Source organism: Acinonyx jubatus, chromosome B4 (genome assembly GCF_027475565.1).
Source record: "Acinonyx jubatus isolate Ajub_Pintada_27869175 chromosome B4, VMU_Ajub_asm_v1.0, whole genome shotgun sequence".
Taxonomy (NCBI): Eukaryota; Metazoa; Chordata; class Mammalia; order Carnivora; family Felidae; genus Acinonyx; species Acinonyx jubatus.
The window spans coordinates 27,029,759-27,050,203 of NC_069387.1; the positions used below are offsets into that span (position 1 = coordinate 27,029,759).

At 46.2% G+C, this 20,445-nt stretch overlaps 1 long non-coding RNA gene across 1 annotated transcript in view; it reads right to left on the reverse strand.

Moving 5' to 3' along the window:
• Positions 1–17,150: 17,150 nt before the first annotated feature.
• LOC106977486 (uncharacterized) overlaps positions 17,151–20,445 on the reverse strand; it is a 37,741-nt gene continuing 34,446 nt past the window's right edge. The window contains exon 4 of the long non-coding RNA XR_008299986.1: positions 17,151–20,051. This is a non-coding gene — a long non-coding RNA (uncharacterized LOC106977486). The remainder of the gene's footprint in view (positions 20,052–20,445) is intronic.

Here is a 20,445-nt window from a genome sequence, read left to right on the forward strand (position 1 = left end):
ACACGCACCTGAACTCCTTACCGTCGGGGTCCCCCAAAGCACAGTGCCCCCCTGCAAACAAATGTCGATTTGTACACTTCCTTTACCCTCAGCTCATTCCCTCATCTTGCCCACCATCTTCTTAAAATAAGCAAAAAATGGTTTGGGTGCCTTCCCCAAGTAGAGAGGAGTTAATACGCCTAGTGAGGGAACTGCAATTAACTATGGGATCGGTGTTACAATCAGATCCTGTCGGAAACAACACAGGGATTTTCCACGCTTGCTCGGGTTGCAAACTCCCTCTCAGGTTGCAGGTTAGCGCTTGGTGCAGCCTCGGTTCAGAGCAGAGGAAACGCACAGAAGGGGACAGGCTACTTGGTTCCTGGGGGGCAAGTCCGCAGAAGATAATGACAGCGTGAAGCCCTGGAGGAGAAAACCGGAAAGACAGACGTGTGTATGGAGTGAGAGGAAGAGAAAAGGGGCAGGAAGCGGGAAGGGTTAAAGCTTGACAAGGCAGGACCAGCACCTGGCTGTATTTGCTCAGCTGGCCGGCCACCTCCCCCAAGCTAGGCCCAGGTCACACTCGATCAGCAGCAGGCTGGAGGATTTGCTCCGTGAAAGTGGCAGCTGCTCCCGGTTGGACTTTGCTCGAGCTCCCTGGGCAGAGAAGCGAGATGTCCAATTTCATGAGCATCTCACTGGCTCCCCAGGTGCGTCAGAAAATGGAACACTTCTTACCTAGGCACCGCCAGCATGCTTGTGGGTAAGGAGGAAGCGGATCAAAGCAAATCAACACTTCCTTTAGGAAAAGCATCCGCTCGCTGTAAGGATGGTCCGCTGTCTGGGTGAAGGGCAAGCCCGCTTCCGGAATCTGTGTGCTAAGCTGTGACCCAGGGGACCGGACAGCATGTCCACGGCTGTGGGTGATTCGGAAGTTCTGCCATGACACGGTCCGCCCGATTTGCTGAAGTGTAGTGATGTGGTTCAAGTACGAAGACTTGTGTTTCGAGGGCCTCCCACCGTGCTTCTGACATTTCACATACACGCATAGAAATTTAAAATTTTCTGAGTAATAAAAGGGAGTCCCTGCTTAAGAAATGTCACCGTAACGCTGTGACGTGAAGATTGATATCACAGTAGTATTAAGAAAAAATAGGATTGCCTTATCTAAAGCTGTGCCGCTTCCTTTCCAAGCCATTACTAAGACCAGAAATGAAACGAACTCCATGTGACTTTAACCTTCATAAAGTGTAAACTTGGCCAATCTGTCAAGCAAATAGCACGTAGTTATTGTCTGCCTCCAGCTGGGTGTCACTGGGCAAGTGTCACAGAAGTGTGACACTTGTTTCCGGGACTCAAGACCTGCGGTGCTACAACCAGGACAGTCCCAGGCAAACCGGGATGGTTCGTCACCTTTGGTGTAACACACAAGTGGGCCCAACACGGGGATTCCTCTACTTTCTGCCGAATTAACTCCTACCCTCTTGTCAGGGCTCAATTAGGTCTTTGCACGCTCAGTGCCTGAACCTCAGGGTTTCCCCTCCGAAAATCTCCACAGTGCTACGACCCACCTAAATGCTCTCCTCCTTGGCACAAATGACATGCTGTGCTCCTGATACCCCAGCAGCAGCAGCACCTGGGAGCTTGTTCGAAATGCAGCATCCCAGCCCCCAACCCCAATCTGCACTTCTAACAAGATCCCCCCGAGGATGGCATCCAAATATGAGGCACAGTCCTCTCCCTTTCTCCAACTGATTTGAGAGACGGACTTGTGTCTTCCAACCAGGGTGTAAATGTCCGCACAAAATGAGGCTCTATCTCCTGCCGTGCTAGGCACGCAGCGGACACTCGAGTACCTTAAATACTTGGATTGCGCAAGAGTGCTGGAAAGTAAACTGGCCGTGTGCTGCGTGGAAATCACATCGTGCTCTCTTTGCTTCCTCAGCCTCCGACACCATGCTCTCTTCCTGTTTCCAGCTGCCTCTAGCCTCCTCTCCCTGGGCACACCTTATTGCTTCCTGCGGGAGTTAACAGACCAAAAAAAGAACATAGGCACAAAAAGACAGTGTGGTGGCATCTTGGTTAGGGAGTGTGGACGTTTGTGATTCGTCTTGGCAGTTTGCGTCTGAGCCCCTCCTGTGTGAGGAGAATCCCCCAGCCTTGAGTCTTAGGGGAAGTCAGACAAAGCCTGGTTTATGTCTTCCTTTGTGGACCATACTTTGAGTATGGACAACTGGACAACAGAATGTTCTCAAGTGTTCACTAGGAGTGTTGGCATGTGACCTTGGCTTCTCCCTTCAGACACTCTCCACGCTGGTCCTTGCAGACAGAACTGGTTCTGCAAAGACTCGGAGCCCAGGCAACTACTCTCAATGGGGGTGGGGGTAGTTGTGCAAGATTCCCGGGGCAGACAAGGAGTGAGGCTGGGAGGGCAGAGCAAGGCGGAGGCTCCAGACCAGCAGGAGAGACTGTGGTTCTCTCCCCAGGCTAGTCTACAACAAAGTGATTTTGTGGCAATCAAGTTTCTGAGCCTGGTTCTCAGACTTTCCAGTTCTTCAGCTACTCGGTATACTTTCAATAAATTTCACTTCCGCTTAGATGGTTTCTTTTAAGAGCACTGACTTATAGGAGATAGATGTTCACTTGTGAGGGTAAGGACCTCCCTTCTGGATAAGGAGGGCTCCAGGTTCTCAGGAGGCAGGAGAAGCCAGGGGATTCAGGAAGAGTAATTAGTGCTTGAGAATCCAATCCAAGAAGTTACATTGTTTTGCTTTCCTACTACCTTCTCTGAGCACGAACCAATCAACGGTTTGATTACATTGGAAGATATTCAGCCAAGTCCCAGGGACCTATGGAATATCGCACACATTGTACTCTTTAACACAGGAAAAGAAAGTCACAACTATTTTCTTCACTTTGGAAACTGCTTGATCTGGCACAACAGAACTCAGTCAATCCATCAAAAAACTATGTATTGAACACCAGCCACATAGAGACTTGGCTAAAAGTCTGCCCAGTCTGCCTGGTGGAGAACATCCAAGCCTCAACTCACAACACCCCACAACTGGGATCAGTTAGGCCCATGCAGAGTCTGCTTTAGATACTTTTGAAAAAGTAAATGTCTTCCTAAACCTTCCATTCACCCTGCAGTTCTTTTTCCTTCTTGTTGGGTGATGGGAGAAAGAGGACAGATACAGCATCCCCTGAAAGGTTTACTCACTGTGGCCAGAGCTTCGTTATTGAGGAAACAAAAAATCAAAAATCACAGAGGAAAAAAAAGTATCCTCTATTGTCCAGGAATTAAATACACGTGGTCGTTTTTTTGTTTGTTTGTTTGTTTTTGTTTTGTTTCGTTTTCCCAACGGAAGCCTGCCTTTCACTGGCTGAAGTCTTTACATCTGTATAGCCTAGAACAGGAGGAATCGCCTCTGGGAGCAGTGAATGATGTGGTTCCTGAGTGTGGCCCGCTCCGGCCTGGCCTGGAGCCCCCGTGGAACACCTCAGAAGACTGGAAACCACTAGTCCACTGAATAGATGGAAGCTTGCAGGGGGTCAGTAGGACAGTACCCATTCCCCAGTGGGGACCAAAGGGCATCCGACACACTGACAGCAACATGGACCTACTTCATCCTTCAGGACATAAGCCAGATGGTCCTTCCCATACAGCGATGTCAGCTCAACTCAACGGGCACTCTGTGAACACACTCCCTCGAGTGCTGCTGTGAGCAAGGGATTGGCTATCCGTGGAGTTTACAACTTGGTGACCCTCAGAAGCAAACTAGTTACGACGGAGTGGTCAACTTTCGTCTTTCCCAAGGATTCTTTTTTTGGGAACTCATCGGAAAGACAGAACTAACGAGTCATTTGAAAAGTTTGGCTCACCCTTGTGTTTGGCTATTGGTGCATAACACCCGATCTTTTTTACTAACCTTGGAAACGCAGTCGACTTGGGGCTTCTGCTTCCTGCTTGGAAATTCTGCTGTAATGTCTCGTGCTCCAGCAGCTCTTACAGCCTTGGGGATGAAAGCTTTACCTGGACGGTGGTAGAGCAGAAAGGTGGAAGAAGACTGTCCCTAATGACTTCTCAGCGCTGGGTTCCTTTACAAACAAGAATAAAGCCTGGATGGTGAAGCTACTGTGACCGGGTTTTTAGCTGAGTACAGTCCTTAACTGATAAAGGCTTGTCATGGCGGCGCTATTCAAAGGAGAAAAAAGAATACTTACACATCCAACAATAAAGGACTAAGTTGCAGTAATATATAGTTGGCCAAATGGCTCTTTTGTTAAACACTCCTTCATCCAATTACAAAGTATTTATTAAGTGCCTACTATATGCTGGGAATAGTGCCAGACGTTGTCGAGCCAGTGATAAATAAGCAGATACGGACCCTGTCCTCCAGGACTTGTGGGAGACTGCGAAACGGAACAGAAACACGTTCCTGTACGGTCTATGGTCCCATTACACTGTGCTTCCAATGTCTGCCCTTTGGGCGGGACAATGTGAGTGGCCCTCCCGGACCCCTCCATTGTGAGGACACCTGGGGATATCTCTCAGTCTTCTTTTCGGAACCTCAGTAAAACTCAAGTTTGAATATCGCACAGAACCCAAGAAAGATGCTTCCAATGCAGCGTCTTCTTCGGTGCAGGTATGACTGTCTTGGGCAGGCTTCTTAACACAGGGTGTAGGATGGGCCGGGTTTGGAGGAAATGGGGGCACAGCGGCTGTCTAGAAGGCTACTGCAGTCACTGGGGTGAAAAAGAATTCCCTGATGCAGCGAAAGCAGGCAAGAAGAGAAGGGGAAAAATGTCCAAAATGTTACAGGGAAGGAGTTTACAGGCCGCGGAGGCCCTGGATGCGGGAGGGTGAGGTGAAGGGGAGATTGGAAGGCGGCTCCAGATGTCCAGCCTGAAGACTCAGGATGGCAGCATCCAGAGTTGGGGCAGGAAATGGGGGAGGAGGAGCGGTTCTCTGAGATGAAGCTAAGTTACCAACAGAGGAAGAGCAGTGGTTTTACACATTTCGTTGCACAAAAGCAAAGCCCAGCAAACCCAATTCAACTGGCGGGCGACTTGTGGGCACCTGCAGTGTGTTTAGCACAGCATATTCTATAACCTCATTATCACCCACTGCTGGCAAATAAGCCGTCCACACTTCCCCTCCACAAGCGACGCTTTTTTCAGACGTCTAAAATTTTTTGCTCCCCTTAACTATTTTGGAGGGAAAATTTCCAAGCTGTTGCTACAGACTTCCTAACTTGTGAGCTCCGTTAACACAAGCATCGTATTCTCTCATTTATCTGTACCATCCCTGCATCACTCATAATCCTTTGAATACGGGAGGTGCTCAGATCGAATGAGGGCGTTTAGCTTTTCACACCAACTCAGAGACAATGTGACGTACGTCAACTATGTCCTTGTGATGCTTTAACACATAACCAAGTGTGTGTGTACACAATACATCCCGGAGACTCGTGTCTGCGTTGCTGGTTCTATCCTCCTCCCTTGATGGGTCTCTCGGCAAATCATTTATGATTTCTGCAGACTCTTCCTGTGACGATCTCCGCACCCCTGCCTTAGTATGCCAAAACCAAACAAGCAAGGGGAGTAGAAATCTCATCTTAGTAGAGCCAGGAGGCTCTGAGTGACAAAATAAGAACACGTCTTTTGAGAAAAGCCGTGAACTTCCATGCCAGGTGACAGCACCAGCACCCAGCAGCTTTGCTAAGCAGGTAGCACACACTGGCCGGTCACCGTGCGAGGCCACCACAAAGAGTGCTTGGAGAGTATCTTCATCCAGTGTCCCTCTAGGGCAGGCACTGCTGTGATGCCCAGTTTGAATAGGAGGGAATCAGGCTGATGAGGTCCCATCATTAATAAGTCACAGAATCAGGATTCAAACTTACATCATCGGACTCCTAAGCCCATGCTTTATAATAGGGTTTTACGCATCCCTGGAGGCCTTTGGGCTCTTCCTTTTTTCTCTCTTCCTCCTCCTCCTTCTTACTTTTCCTCCTCCTCCCTCTTCTCTTCCTTCCCCTCTTTTTCATTTTCATTTGTTTTGACATTCAAAGTTTTATTCCCAAGACACAAGTCTGCTAGGGTCCAACCTTCAGATAAGCCTTTTCTGTGTGATTTTGTATTTGCCCTCGAGTAGTTTAAAACGTGGCTGGAGACTCTGGGCATGGAATACGGCAGAAGTGCAGACAGCGTGTCTGGCTCAGTGACCCACTGCACGTAATGAAATTTGTAAGTCTTTAATCCCCACCACGACCTGTTTTCATTCTTCTCGCCCACCACCGTAGACTTTGGCGCCCTATATCCAGTCTTGATGGGTTTCCAGGTTTGTACTGTTTCTTTCTTGCCCTCCTTCCCTCATGTCCCCTCCATCAGAAATTACATGTAGTCTTGAAGACACAGTTCAGGGCACACCTTCGGGGTGCGTTCCAAGCTTCAGCTTCAATTAGCAGCATGTTCCGTGTTGCTTTTCTGCTTGACCAAATCTCTCCTGTTCGTCTTCTCTGGAGTTTATGATGGTGTGTTTCTCTCCCACTAGATTATGCCCAAGAGGCAAAAACGATGTCTCAACCCCTCTCCCGAGTCCAGAAGGGTGCTGTGCTCCTGTTTCTGTGTGTTGGCTGAAATCTTCATATGGGAAGACACTATGTCTTTCAGCATGATCACAGGTACATAATCTCCAACACAAACAATGCAGCACGGGAGAACTTCAATGACTCTTGCTCTCCAACATCAATCTCGGTAGGAAATTGCTTCCAGCAACATCGGCCTTGGCATGTGCTAAATTAAGTCGCATGTCTTTGTCCTGTTCATGCTACAATGGGCACAAATGTATGACGCTTTGATTCTTCTCAACAAGGGTCAAGATGTCTTATAATTTAAATTAATAAACCTTCAAAAATCATCTTACTGGGACTTTATGAAGCTTGCTTCAATCTAATACAATATTCAATGTAAGTGACTTTTTAGTGTATTTGCTTGAGACTATGACCCATGCCAAAAATTACCAGAAAGGTCAGCAAAAATAAACTGGCGGCTGTACTTAAAGGTTTGTGGTACACTGCCCAAGATATCTTCAGCCAATATTTTTTATGGCTGCCCAATCAGTGTAGGAAAGGTCAGCTAGTAAATCTTTCATAGTCTGCACTGAAAGTAGTCTTCACTTATTCCTTCTTACAAATGACTAGGACCTATCCAAAAATACGGACTGGAAGTATACCTCAATAAAAGTTTCAGGGAATTTTTGTGTGTTATTTACTTAGTTAACTCAAACACTTATCGGGGCGCCTGGGTGGCTCAGCCCGTTGAACATCGGACTCTTGATTTCAGCTCAGGTCATGATCTCATGGTTCATGGGATCAAGCCCCACACTGGGCTCTGTGTTGGCAGTGTGGAGCCTGCTTGAGATTCTCTCTCTCTCTCTCTCTCTCTCTCTTTCAAAATTAAAAAAGAAAAAAGCTCAACACTGGGAAGGGGAGGGGCAGAGGTAGGATCACACAGGGAGAAGATGAGCTGCAATGAAGTCTTAGGGCAGCCTCAACCGACAATGTAAGGATTCTGATGATGAGACAGCTCTGCAAAGCTGTCCTGAGTTGGGGGCAAGACAAACCAGGCCTTTATATCTCCATGCCAATCAATTTGTGGACATGGTCCGTTCCCAGAAGGGAGCATGACCTTGAACAAGGTAGCTTTATTCACCTGAGCAAATCTCCAAAGGGGACCAACAGCTGAGGTGGAAGGGGGCACGGCCAGCAGGTGGGGTAAGGAATCTCTCATTCCTGTAAAGGTCCATCACAGCGTCCCCCAGCTTGTGGTAACTGCAAACATGAGATTAAACGAAGCAGGAGTCTTTACGGTTGTCTGCTTAGAATCTTTCGTGGGCAAATATGTGCTATGAACTTCAAGAGGGGAATTTACTGTACAGACCTTCCCAAATTTACGTGAGCTCAGAGTATTCCTGGGGGTCCGTATTAAGTAACATTCTTTGATGTTAGGATACTTAGGGTACACGTGCACCAGCAATCACAGTGCCACTGGACAAGTGGGAAATAAAGGAGATACAAAATGCACTAGGGTACAAAAATGGACTCCAAATGGATCACAGACCCTAAAACCATGAGACTCTTAGAAAAAAAGCATAACTGTAAATCTCTCTGATCTTGCATTAAGCAATGGTTTCTCAGCTAGAACATCAAAAGCACAAGTGACACAAGAAAAAGAAAGACACCGGCCTTCACCAAAATGTAAAGCTTCTGTCCTTCATGGACTGCTTCAAGTAAAGAAGCAACCTAAAGAATAGGAGAACATACCTGCAAATCCTATCTCTGATAAGAGATTTGCACCCAGCATGTAAGAAGAGGTATTACAGCCCACCAAGAAAAAGACAAATAACCTAGTTTAAAAAGTGGCAAAGAATTAAAATAGACATTTGCCCCCAAACAGAGGTATGAATGGCCAATCAGCACATGAAAAGATGCTCCATGTCATGAGATATCAGGGAAATGCAAACCCAAACTACCATTGAGACGCCAGTTCCCACCCATTCGGATGACACGGTCAAAAAACAATAACAAGTGTTGCTGAGGATGCGGACCAATGGGAGCCCTCCTGCATTGCTGGTGGGAATGCAAAATGATGCAGCTGCTCTGGAAAACACTTTGGCAGCCCCTGAAAATGCCAAAAATAGAGTTAGCGCGTAACTCCGCCGTTCCACTCCTGGATATATACCTAAGAGTGGAGACCTACGCCCACGCAAAAATTTGTATACAAATATTCATGGCAGCATTGTTAATAATAGCCAAAAAGTGGAAGCAACCCAAATGTTCGTGAACCGATAGATGACCCACATGTGGAATATCACTTGGCTCTTAAAAGGAATGATGTAGTGATGCATGCTACCAGACGGATGAACTTGGGAAACATCTCGTTAAATGAAAGAAGCCAGACCCAGAGGTCAAATACTGTGCGATTCCATTGGTAGGAAGTGTCCAGAATGGGCAAATCCAGAGAGACACCTACAGCAGATTAATTGTCAGGGGAGGTAATGGGGAGTGACCGCTGATACATATGGTATTGCCTTTTGGGGTTAACAGAAATATTCTAAAATTAGACCGTGATGAAAACTGCACAACTCTGTACCCATACTGAAAACCACTGAATGGTACTTAAAATGGTAAAGCATATGGTATGTGATGATATCTCAATAAAACAGTAGGGGCAGAGATGAGAGGTCCACAAGTTTTGTCAAAGGGTACCAGGGAAGTCTGTCGGAGCTCTCTTGCTTGCAAGTGATAAAACTCAAACTATATTAAGAAACTTCTAAAAGGAAGTGAGAAAGGAATTTGTCGCCTAGCATAGCTGGGAAATCGAGAGGCGCAGCTTGCTTCAAGGCCTCACCAGAGGCACCCAGCAACCACAGACTGTTCCCCTCAGTGCCTAGCAAGTCCAGCAGAAAGAAAGCTGTTCTCCTCCAAAATCCCTAGAGCAATCAAAGGGAAGAATCTGACTGGTGCTGCTTGGAATGCAGAGCTATTTCTGAACCAATTACTGGCAATAAGATGGCTAGGATATTCTAATTGGTTGTCCTAAGTCATGTGACTACCCCTGTGGGCGGGTACTCATGGGGGGGGGCGGTGGCGATTTACAGTCTAACAAGGGAATGGAGAATGCAAGCTGGATGTAAAAGGAGAAATGAGTTTGCAGGTGAAATAGAATATAGGAAAAAAAAATGCAAAGGAAGAGAATTCCAGAAGAAGGATTCGTATGATGCCCTTTTGGTTACCTGTGATTTTCATGTCACTTCCCCCCAACCATCAGAGTCCTTCCTGGAGGATTAATAGTAATGATATTAATCTAGTAGTTTTACAGTAGTTTTATGTTCTACAATGAAGACTAGTCAACTGTATTCTAAAAGGCAATGATTGGTATGAGGAATTAATATAGACTCCAGGTTAGGACTTAAGCCTTACGCAGAACTTCTTGCCTTCGGGATAATTTGGCTCAGCTGGCCTAGTGTAACCCACCCCAAGATCTTTCTTCTGCCTTTCTTCTCATAGCTCCCCTCCTTGGCCATCAAAGAAATTGGCACTGCTTCCCCACAGATCTAGTCTGTGCAGCTCAGTGAGTAGAATTAAAACTTTCTCAGTTGCCCAAGGCAGAAACTTGAAATCACCTTTAACTCTTCCCTCGACATGCAACCCATTATCAATTAGTAGAAATGATGCCTTTTAACCGTCTTGAGCATTGCCTTCTCACCTCTGTTCCCAAGGCCAATGCAGTGATTTACCTCTTCATGAATTCTTGCTTGGGTGGCCATAATGGCTTCTCCTGGTGTTCCTTCTCCATCTCCTTAATCCATCCTTCATACTCCGGCCACAGTGAACTTTTAAAAATGCAAATGGCTACACTTGGGCTTAAAATTCTGCTCTCGAGATGTAGTCCACCGTCAGTTCCCTTGGATGTATATTCCCAAATCCCAAACGAAGTCACCCAAACTTTGGTGTGTAAATAAAAACACCTCTGGGCCCCCAGCTCACAGTGATGGAAACATGGAGCTCTCATTTATCTTCTTCATCTCAGAAACCTGAACCAGCCCTGGATCCAACCTTCGTTTACTTGTTTCTGACTTGGTCCCAGATGCCTTCAGTATAAATGTGAGGTATATCAAATTGGAAGCATTGACTGAATCACCGAGAGACAATAAGTGTGTTTTCAAGTGAAATAGGCCACTCTGTAGGGCTTGCAAGAAGAATAAGCCAAACCCTGTTAAACTCTCAAGTCCCTCTTTCTCTTTGAGGCTATGAAATAAGTCAACACTGGACCTGAAGAGGAAGGATTTGTGAGAACAAGTTCCTTGGAGAGCTGCACTAGCAGGCCCTTCCCTCAAAGCAGGAAAGGGCGGGATGCGCCCCTGTCACCTCTAGTTGCACGCAGGTGGCTCCAGGCAACTATTCAGAGACTTTAATATGTATCCCTGGTTTGGGGGAATAAGTGACAGAGTAGACTCGATTGGTGTCTTTCTACTGGAAAGTTTAAAATGGGAGAGACAGGCTGGCTAGCTGCTGATGAGCAGATCAAAACAGAGGTGGGCACCCGGCCTCAGCCTGCATAGCTAGACTTCGTTGGGACAGACCAAGTAGGATGCTTCCATGGCCCTGATGCGGGCCATGAGCAAGAGGAAGCCAATGATGACAGCTTAGGATCAGTTATTAAAGCCTCCCGGGGTGGGAGGGGAGGCTTCATTTTAGGTGCTACAGAGAGTAAATGACCAGCTAAACTAGAGAAACATCTACCCAGGTAAGAGGTCTCTGGAGTCAGGAGGGGGAGTAGGGTTGAGAGAAATGGGATCTCCAAAGAACGTGAAAAAGTGTCCCTTCCGACAGGGAGCTTTCACAACTGTCAACATTCGGAAAGCACAGAGCCATCTTAGGACGGCGTCCGTGAAGAAAAAACTTTCTTATTCCCGTGACCTGTCCTCCACCCCTGAACCAGCACCAGCCTGAGCGATAAAAAGTGGGGGAGAAGACGGAAAAAAACAGTCAGGAGATTTTCTGTGGAAGGCCAGACAATAAACATGTTAGGCTTTGGGGGGGGGGGGGGGCATCCAGTCTCTGATGTAGCTACTGAATTCCACTGTTGTAGTGTGAAAATAGCCAGAGATGATCTTTCAATGAATGGGTGTGGCTGACTTCTAGTGAAACTTCATTTACAAAAGCAGGAAGATCGAGCTCATGGCCCATACTTTCCGGATCCCTGCCCTCCCTACACTGTAGGTTTCAGGAGGGGAGGAGCTTTGTTTGGTTATTATTGTATCTGAAATGCACATTGTAGATAGCAGCAGCTTCTCCGTTACCTATAATGCAGATCTGGTTAAATACAATGAATCCTTTTGTTATCTTTCCATTAGGACCCAAGAGAAAACAGCCAGTATCCTTGGAGAGAGGAAACTAAACTAAAAGATACTTGACTGTAGTCAAAGGGCTTCTTTCTGTGAGGGTGAGCCACACAGTATGGGAGCACAGCAGAGCAGGTAAGCTTGTATAGGTTACAAAGAAGGCATATTCTAGCACATTAAATGCTATGCATAGGCTTATAACTACATCACAAAAATGTAAGCTTCCCATTGGACGTGGTTTATCTTCTTTATCTTTTCAAGACTGACTTAGCACCATATCCTGTACATAGGGGACAACGCTAAAGGGAAGATTAAATAAAAGAAGGTCAATGCCATTTATAAACAGCCAAAGGGATGTTCAAAAATGCATGTATGATTGAAGACAGATCTTTCCTGAGAAAATTCTGTTAATTAAAGGTGCAGTAGTAGAAGAAGGAAAGAAGCACCATCTGATGCCAAAGAAGCAGTTTTATCATTTGGAAGCTTATTATAATTTTAATTTAGTCCAGGTATGACAGCAAGACATTGTGTTAATGACACACACTTTTATAGGGATCCTTTTCGTTGACCGTGTTGGTAGCACAGGTTCTATCAGCATTGAACTGCTGAGATCTCTGGGCTACATAGAAATGCTAGGTGTGTACTTGAATTGTTCAGATCCAATTAAAATTAACTACATACCTACTTTTCTCTGGGCAGGGGGGATATAGCATACTGCCTGGGGGCACCAGCTCTGAAGCCAGACTGCCCAGATGTGACTACGGGCTCCACCACTCACTAGCTATGAGGCCTGGAGAAACTTAACCTCTCTATATCTTAACCTCAGTTTCCCCATCTGTAAGATGGAGAAGAAAAATAATTGCTTCACCAGAGGTTGTTATGAGGATTAAATAGAGAGTATGTGTTCAGTCCTTAACACAGTGCCCAGCCTATAGTAAGCACTCAAAAAATATTAGGTATGATTATCATCCTATTTAATTTATCCTCACAATATTGCACTGACTTTGGTGTGATTACCATATCGTACCAAAGAGGAAGCTGAGGCTCAAATGGTAACGTCCCAGAAGTCATCAGTGGCCCGTAGTCAAGGATAACTGGGTCAAGTTCATCACACCAGGAAGCCTCCCAGAGGAGGGCTGGGTCAAGGGCCATTATATGTGTGTGTCTAGCTTTGGTTCCAAATTTGCTTTAAAAGAGAATCTAATCCCTGTACTACACCATTTCCATCTCCTCTAAAAGTTAAAATTATTTATGAGAACTTCCAGGTAGACTTTCCATTAAAAGTACTAGATTTTCCTCTATAACAAAAGAAAAACTTATTATTCGAAAATAGCATTGCTTTGTTAGGAAGTGTAATAATAGTCATCGTTTTGTGTAGTGTCCCTGGCTGCTATTCAAAGCCAAGCCCACTATCCTTTCATTGTTTTTTCTTTAAATCAGGAAAGACCTGAAATTTGGCTCTGAAAATTTCCTTAATTTGTAAGAAGAAATATTCCCCTGGAAGTCCAGTTGTTATGACCAAAGAGGAAAAACAAAGCTCTAACAAGAAATGACCAGCACTGAAACCACGGGGTTTTCAGAATTAAATTGTTGAATTTGTGTCACATCCTTTCTTGGCCATTCTCTAGACATCTCTGCCAAAACTAACAAAAATCACTGCTTCAAGCAAAAATCTTCATAGGTAGTGACACTGATAATACCTCCCCATGCAGAGCCTCAGGGAAGCATCTGGATGGAGCTCAAAGACAGGGATGTGCTGAATCATTCCCCCAGGGAGGGGATTTCTTTAAAGCAGTTTCAGACAGAAGAATAGTCACCTTCTGACCTCTGAACAGCTTTCTCTGGCAATTTCCAGAATGTCTGCTTCCAGAAACATTTCTTCCTTTGTTTCACCCCCATCAAAAAGCACTTACACAACACTCATTCACCTCTGGGGAAGCATCAAAGATGCAGGGGAAAAAAATCATACATATGGTCCCCGTAGCCTTGGAATTTATAATCTGAGATGCAGACACGTGTAAAAAGGGTACACAGACAAGAAGAGGTATTATGCCAATACATGGCCAGACAGTAAATTACAGAACTTACCTTCTATCTACCTAATCCACTTATTCTCCTTCCGCCTCAGTTTCCTCTTTTTCTTTTAACTGAGAGAGAGAGAGAGAGAGAATGAGAATGAGTGAAGGAGGATGCAGAGGGAGAGAGAGAGAGAATCTCAAGCAGAGTCTCTGCTCAGCATGGAGCCCTACTCGGGGCTCAATCCCACACAACCCTAGGATCATGACCTGAGCCGAAATCGGGTCAGATGCTTGACCTACTGAGCCTCCCAGGCGCCCCTAAGTTTCTTCCTTATAACTGAGGGAGGTAGGGATTCCATCGGGCACTAACACTGTATGAGCTTAGGATGCGTAAACCTCGAAACTGAAGCAAGTCACCCACACTCAAGTAATTCTCTGTCCAGGCAGATAAAGGGAATCCACAAGCTGCATAGACTGTAGACGAGACAAGCCTGCCTAAACTGTCAGAATGACAGAAGAGATGGCTCTGGGCCCCGAAGTAAGAGACAGGGAAATACAATTTTCAAAAGTTTAGAATGAACTTGTATCAAAGTGTTAACTTGTTAGTGAGAACCAGGAGGCCAGTCAAAGCTGGTTCGAAGAATATTTGAGAAACCGAGTTTTTATAGCACTGAAGAAAGAATTTTGGACTAAGATTTCTAGGGTAGGTTCAAAAGTGGTTCATGTCCAGAGGTCAAAAAAAAATCACCATGTGGAGTTATATTTTCTACTACACTGAAATAATTTAATTTTTTATCAGGCAAAATTTTAAGAGCTAACACATTGCTTTAGAGAGTCTGGGCCCCAGTCAAGGGGCCAAACAACAGGGAAACCCATCAATAATTAAATATTCCCTGGGTGGGCCTGTTGGGTGCGCTCCAGTGGAAAGACTTCCTTTTCCTCGCTCCCAAATTTTGGATAGAACTGGGGGTCACAAATGATCTCCAAGAATAACTTTTGGTTACACACACACACAAAAGAGGCTGCTCCCCCTGCATTTTTGTCTTAATTAATTTACCTAAGTATAGAAAGAAGTGTCAATAAAATATGTAAGCTTCAGTGAGGATGGTCAGCAAACACAGAATCATAGAATGACACTCACAAGATGTTTGCGACTTCGTAAGCGATCTGGGTTGCATTTTCAATGGTCTCTATCACCTCTCTTATTCCCTAGTGTTTTCTCTCTTTCGTTTTAGGATTTTCTTTTTTCATTGACTCTTCTTCTGCAAGCTAGGAAACCATACCTAAGAAATTCGTCTCCTCTGGTTTCACCTGGAGGAGCTACACATTTGAGTGAATTCTTCTCTCTTTTTCTCTAGGTCCCCCAAATCTGCAAAGGTCCCTGGCTGCCAGGAAGCGACCTTCTTTACTGGTAGGAGGACTCTGCAAGTTATAGAACAGGTATCAGATGAGTTTCCTAGAAAGGTTTTATGAGTGTTAGTCCCACATAGAAAGCACAGCTATTATCCCTTGGTGGTGAGTTTAGCATACCTGCTAATTTTTTTTTAAGAGAGCGTGTGCACGTGCAGGGGAGAGTGGCAGCAAAAGAGAGAGAGAGAGAGAGAGGGGGAGAATCTTGAGGCTCCGTGCTCAGTGCAGAGCCTGACGCAGGGCTTGATCCCATGACCTTGTGGTCATGACCTGGGCTGAAATCAAGGGTCAGATGCTCAATCGTCTGAGCCACCCAGGCACCCCTGATTAAACAAAATTTATTTGTAAAGATGACCTTCCAGGTATAACCTTTGCTATATAATTATTTTTTCTAATTAGATCCAGGTTAAAAAAAAAAGATTCTTAACGAGACTCTACAAGTAACTGTATTATCATGAAAATGAAAGAAACTCAATAAAAGAATTTTTCCTGAATTCTGAGGGGTCAAGGAAAACAACCGACATGTTTCGTTTTAATTGTAAAAGCACAGCCTACCCTACTAAGTGTTAAAGAAAGCTATAAGGGAAGAGAAAGAAACAACAACAAAACAGCCTGATTACAAAGGGGGCAAAGGATTTCAATAGACTTTCCTCCAAAGAAGAGAAACAAGTGGCCAGTACGCACCTGAGAAGATGCTCAAGTTCACCAGTCATTTGGGAAACGCAGAGCAAAACCACAATCAGATACCGCTTCGCCCCCCCCATGATGGATTTAAAAAACAGAAACTAAGGTGTGCTGGTAAGCGAACTGGAGCGCACGCATTACTGGTGGAAACGTAACAGGGCGCCGCTGCTGTGGACACAGCCGGACATTCCTCAAAAAAATTAAACACAGAATTACCATATCATCCAGCATTCTACTTCTGGGTTTATACACAAAAGAAGGCAAAGCAGGGACTCAAACACATATGTGCACGCCCAGGTTCACAGCAGCATTATTCACAGTAATAGCCAAAAGGTGGAAACCCGAGTGTCCCGTCGACAGTTGAACGGGCACACGGAATGTGATACAGACATACAACGAATGATTATCTGGCCCTACAAAGGGAGTACACCGTGACGCAGGCTACAACGTGGCTAACCCTTGAGGACATCATGCTAAGTAAAATAAGCCAGTCACAGAGGACAAATACTGCGCGATCCCACTTCCATGAGGCCCCTAGAGTAGTGAAGCTCCCGGAGACAGAAAGTAGAATGGCGGATGCCAGGGGCTGGGGGGAATGAGGAAAGAGAGGGTAGTGTATAAAATGGAGAGAGAGTTTTCGTTTGGGGTGATGAGAACGTTCCAAAGAGGCACAGTGGTAATGGCTGCAAGCAAATGAGAATGGACTTAACGCCACTGGATCGTACACTTAAACGTGGGTAAAATGCTAGCATATTTTACCACAATAAAATGCCATTGTATTTTCCCTAAAGGGAAAGCACAAATTGACACAAAATGCAGGCATGTGTGGGCATCCAGGACCCATGGCGTATTTAATGTGAATGTGCATACGGCCGCTGAATTATCTGATAATAAAACCCAAAGGAACAGCTTCTCTGTAGTGCATAAAAATAATAGGCACAAATACCTACACACATGCATACAGAACTGATTACACAGCTTGCAGGGCTTAGGGCAAAATGAAAATGAGGGCCTCTTATTAAAAATATATATATGCGTATACACACATACATATATATCTGATTCAGTAAAAGGCATTTATTTATTTATTTATTTATTTATTTATTTATTTATTTATTTTTTAATTTTTTTTTTAACGTTTATTTATTTTTGAGACAGAGAGAGACAGAGCATGAACGGGGGAGGGTCAGAGAGAGAGGGAGACACAGAATCTGAAGCAGGCTCCAGGCTCTGTGCTGTCAGCACAGAGCCTGACGCGGGGCTCGAACTCACGGACCGCGAGATCATGACCTGAGCCGAAGTCTGCTGCTCAACCGACTGAGCCACCCAGGCGCCCCAATAAAAGGCATTTTTAAAGATGACATGCCAGGCATGACCTTGGTTCCCGAATTATTTGGTCTAATTATATCCCGGTAAAAAGAAGGTCACATTTCCAAAATGAAGTTGGCTCCACGTTTCAATGGGCTAGCTTATTTAAAAACTCTTCAGGTATCCAAACACCGTCCGTTCATGACTTTGATTTAATATTAAGCTAAGGTTTTACTTTTAACTAAGGACGTTGAGAATTATATTTAAGCTGATGCACTATAGAAAGGATACGGTAATAGTTGATGTAAAACTTGTCAGAACTCTCATTCAGATTAGTGAACGCTAAATTTTACGCTTCTCTTAATTTTAACCGTGACACAGAACTGATGTTGGTTCATGGGATCAGTAATCCACTGGAGCCTCAGGAGAGGCAGTTCCTGAGACTACGCAGCACGCGAGGCCCTTCTTGGGCAAGTGAGCCCTTTTGGGTCTTTATGTGGCACAATCTCTAAAGCTGCCAAATGTTCAAAATGTTCAAAACACGAATGCATAATAACAGCGTAAACGCGTCAAAGATTCCTTTTACTCATTCATGAAGGAACAGGTAGGGAGACAAGCTGACTGAGGGAGCATCTGAAGTATGGTGTTAAAGCCACTGAAGAAGAATGTGGGATAAGACAGCTACTGGGTTAGATTTTCAAAATTGGTGTATGTCCCTCCATAACCATACCCTTTGGGGTCATCTTTTCTACCAGGCAGAAATCATTCGTGTCTCCATCTGGCGGCATGAATCTCCAAGTAACCAGTGGATCCAGGTCCTGATCAATAGCAAACGGTGAGCCAAGTGAGGGTACGCATCATTGAAGAATCCTTGGAAGAGCCTTCATATCAAACTCCAGCACAGCAGTGAAAGGACACGCATCCCTCCCTTGCCTTATTTTCACACCGTGGGTAACTGTTCTTAGCAAGGCAGGCGGCTGGTGCAGTTCGAAGAAGGAAGGGTGAGCAGGTGAGCCCAGCACGAGAAGGCAGATGGCTGAGGAGGCACGGGTGTAACAGGAGTGTCCTCGTAAGATGGCCCTTGGATCTGCAAGGCCCAGGGCGGCACGGTTTCCTGGAAGAGAGCTGCGCTGTCTGCACCGACAAGGGGAAAGTTGTGGCACGACCTGGGAGCTGACTGGCCCAGAGCTCCTCAGGCAGGACCCTTGGAACCGCTTTGAGAGCTTTCTTACTCCGATCCCTCTCTGACCTGAACAGTCAGTGCAGGTCTGTGTCAAATGGACTTCTAACGTGTGGTCTAGAAAAGGCATTCCCACCACTTTGCTCCGGTGCGCAGGGTGAAGGGATGCCAAACCACTGCCCCCTTGGAAGGGACCCCCGTGAGCCTTCCTTTGCTTGAGGAGGGCTGTCCCCGAGGCTCTCCCACTGCACACGGAGCTTGCTTCCCGATTCTGTCCACACCTCTACCCTCACCGCAATACCTCGTGCCAAACAATACTCTGCAGCTCAAATTCATCAGCCCCGTGCCAAAGACAACCCCCGGTGGCCCCCACCGCATCGCAGCCCACACCCCTCAGGCTCTCTGCCTGCCTGTCTGATGCTTTCTGTCTCATCTGCCAGCCCACAGGTCCTTGTCCTTGTCAGTCCCTCCCTGACACTGCTCAATGTGTCCTCTTCTGTGCATGCTCAGCTGCTTTTCTCCACCACCAGGCATCTCTTGGCTCTAGGTACCTCCCCCCTCTGACTAGCTCCCTGCTCGGCGTAATCCCACACCTCCAGCGGCTACATCCCACCGTCCCAAAGTACTCGGCTTTCGGCTTCTCTGTGTTCTACATCTTTCTTGGCTAAGGCCTGAGGCTTCCCCCTCCACTCTGCTTCAGGAACACATCCCGTTCTCCCCAGGGTTTCAAACACACACCAGGTGGCCTGTGGATTAGACCTATGGTTCCCTGGGGTTATTCAGGACTTTGGGCCATTTCCAGATTGTCTTTGCAGCTGTAGCTTTCCCAGGCTGGCTGCAAGTTCCGCACACGACCCAAGGCTGGGGTGGGATTAAATGTGGAACCCCTCCCTCTGCCCAGGTGTCTACCTGCACCTCAGGGCCCTGGGGCTGGGTCCTTGGAATCACCTCATCACCTTAGGTTCCCAGAATCCCAGAACAACCCTCTGTGACTCTCAGGACAGCTCTAAGAGGGATCCAGGCTTCTTTCTTCTCAATCGGCCTTTCCAATTTTTGGAAAAGGCAGAGATATAATTAGGGGAAGTATCTGTGCCTGTCATCCAAAGCTTTTAGAAAAACCCACACAGGCAAGAGCTCTGTTCACCACTTCTCCTAGCCTGTCAGGGACCAAAGAGGTAAACGGAGGGAAAAGGAGATGCCTTTCTGGCTCCCCTCCCTCGCCCCCAGCCAGCCCCAACTCGTCAGGCTACCAGGGGAACCCTCACGGGGCACAAGCTCCCACGATCCCTTTAGCATCAGCTCTCGGCTACACACAGGCCGTGACAAGTATCTGGGGAGGCTTTCCTCTGACGCTTCCAAAGGAATCCAGAGGCCCTGTCCGTCCTGCTGGTCTTCCCCCAGGAAGGGTAGTTGTAGGGCTCGGAGCTGCTGGCCAAAAACTTACAGCTCAGGTTTGAGTCCCAGCTGTAGCATCTAACGGTCATGTGAATTTGAACGACTGACTCGTAACTTACCTCATCCACAGAGGGAATATTATCAAGGCCCGTCATACAGCAGAGGTGTTCTGAGAACCAAAGGAGGTTTCAATCACTTGGCAGACAATAAGCATTAGAGACATCTTAGTATTACCACTCATGGTAACAACACAATCAAGAATCATAGTAACATTTTAGGTATATCCTTGATACGCTAATTGTAATAACCTCTATTCTCTGAACGCCTATCGTGGTAACAGATCTTAACAGGTGCTCAGTCCCCCATAGACTCCCTTTTCTTAACCTCACACAGTGAGCCTCTATTTCCCCATTTCTCTTGCCCAGGCAAGACATGCATTATTTCCCGAGGATTTTTGTTTTTCACACCTTCTTTCCCACTTCCTCCTTAAATTCTCTCCAAAGACCCACACCTTGGACGGGGGGGGCAGAGTTCCATACCATCGAGGCACGCTTCAACCCACT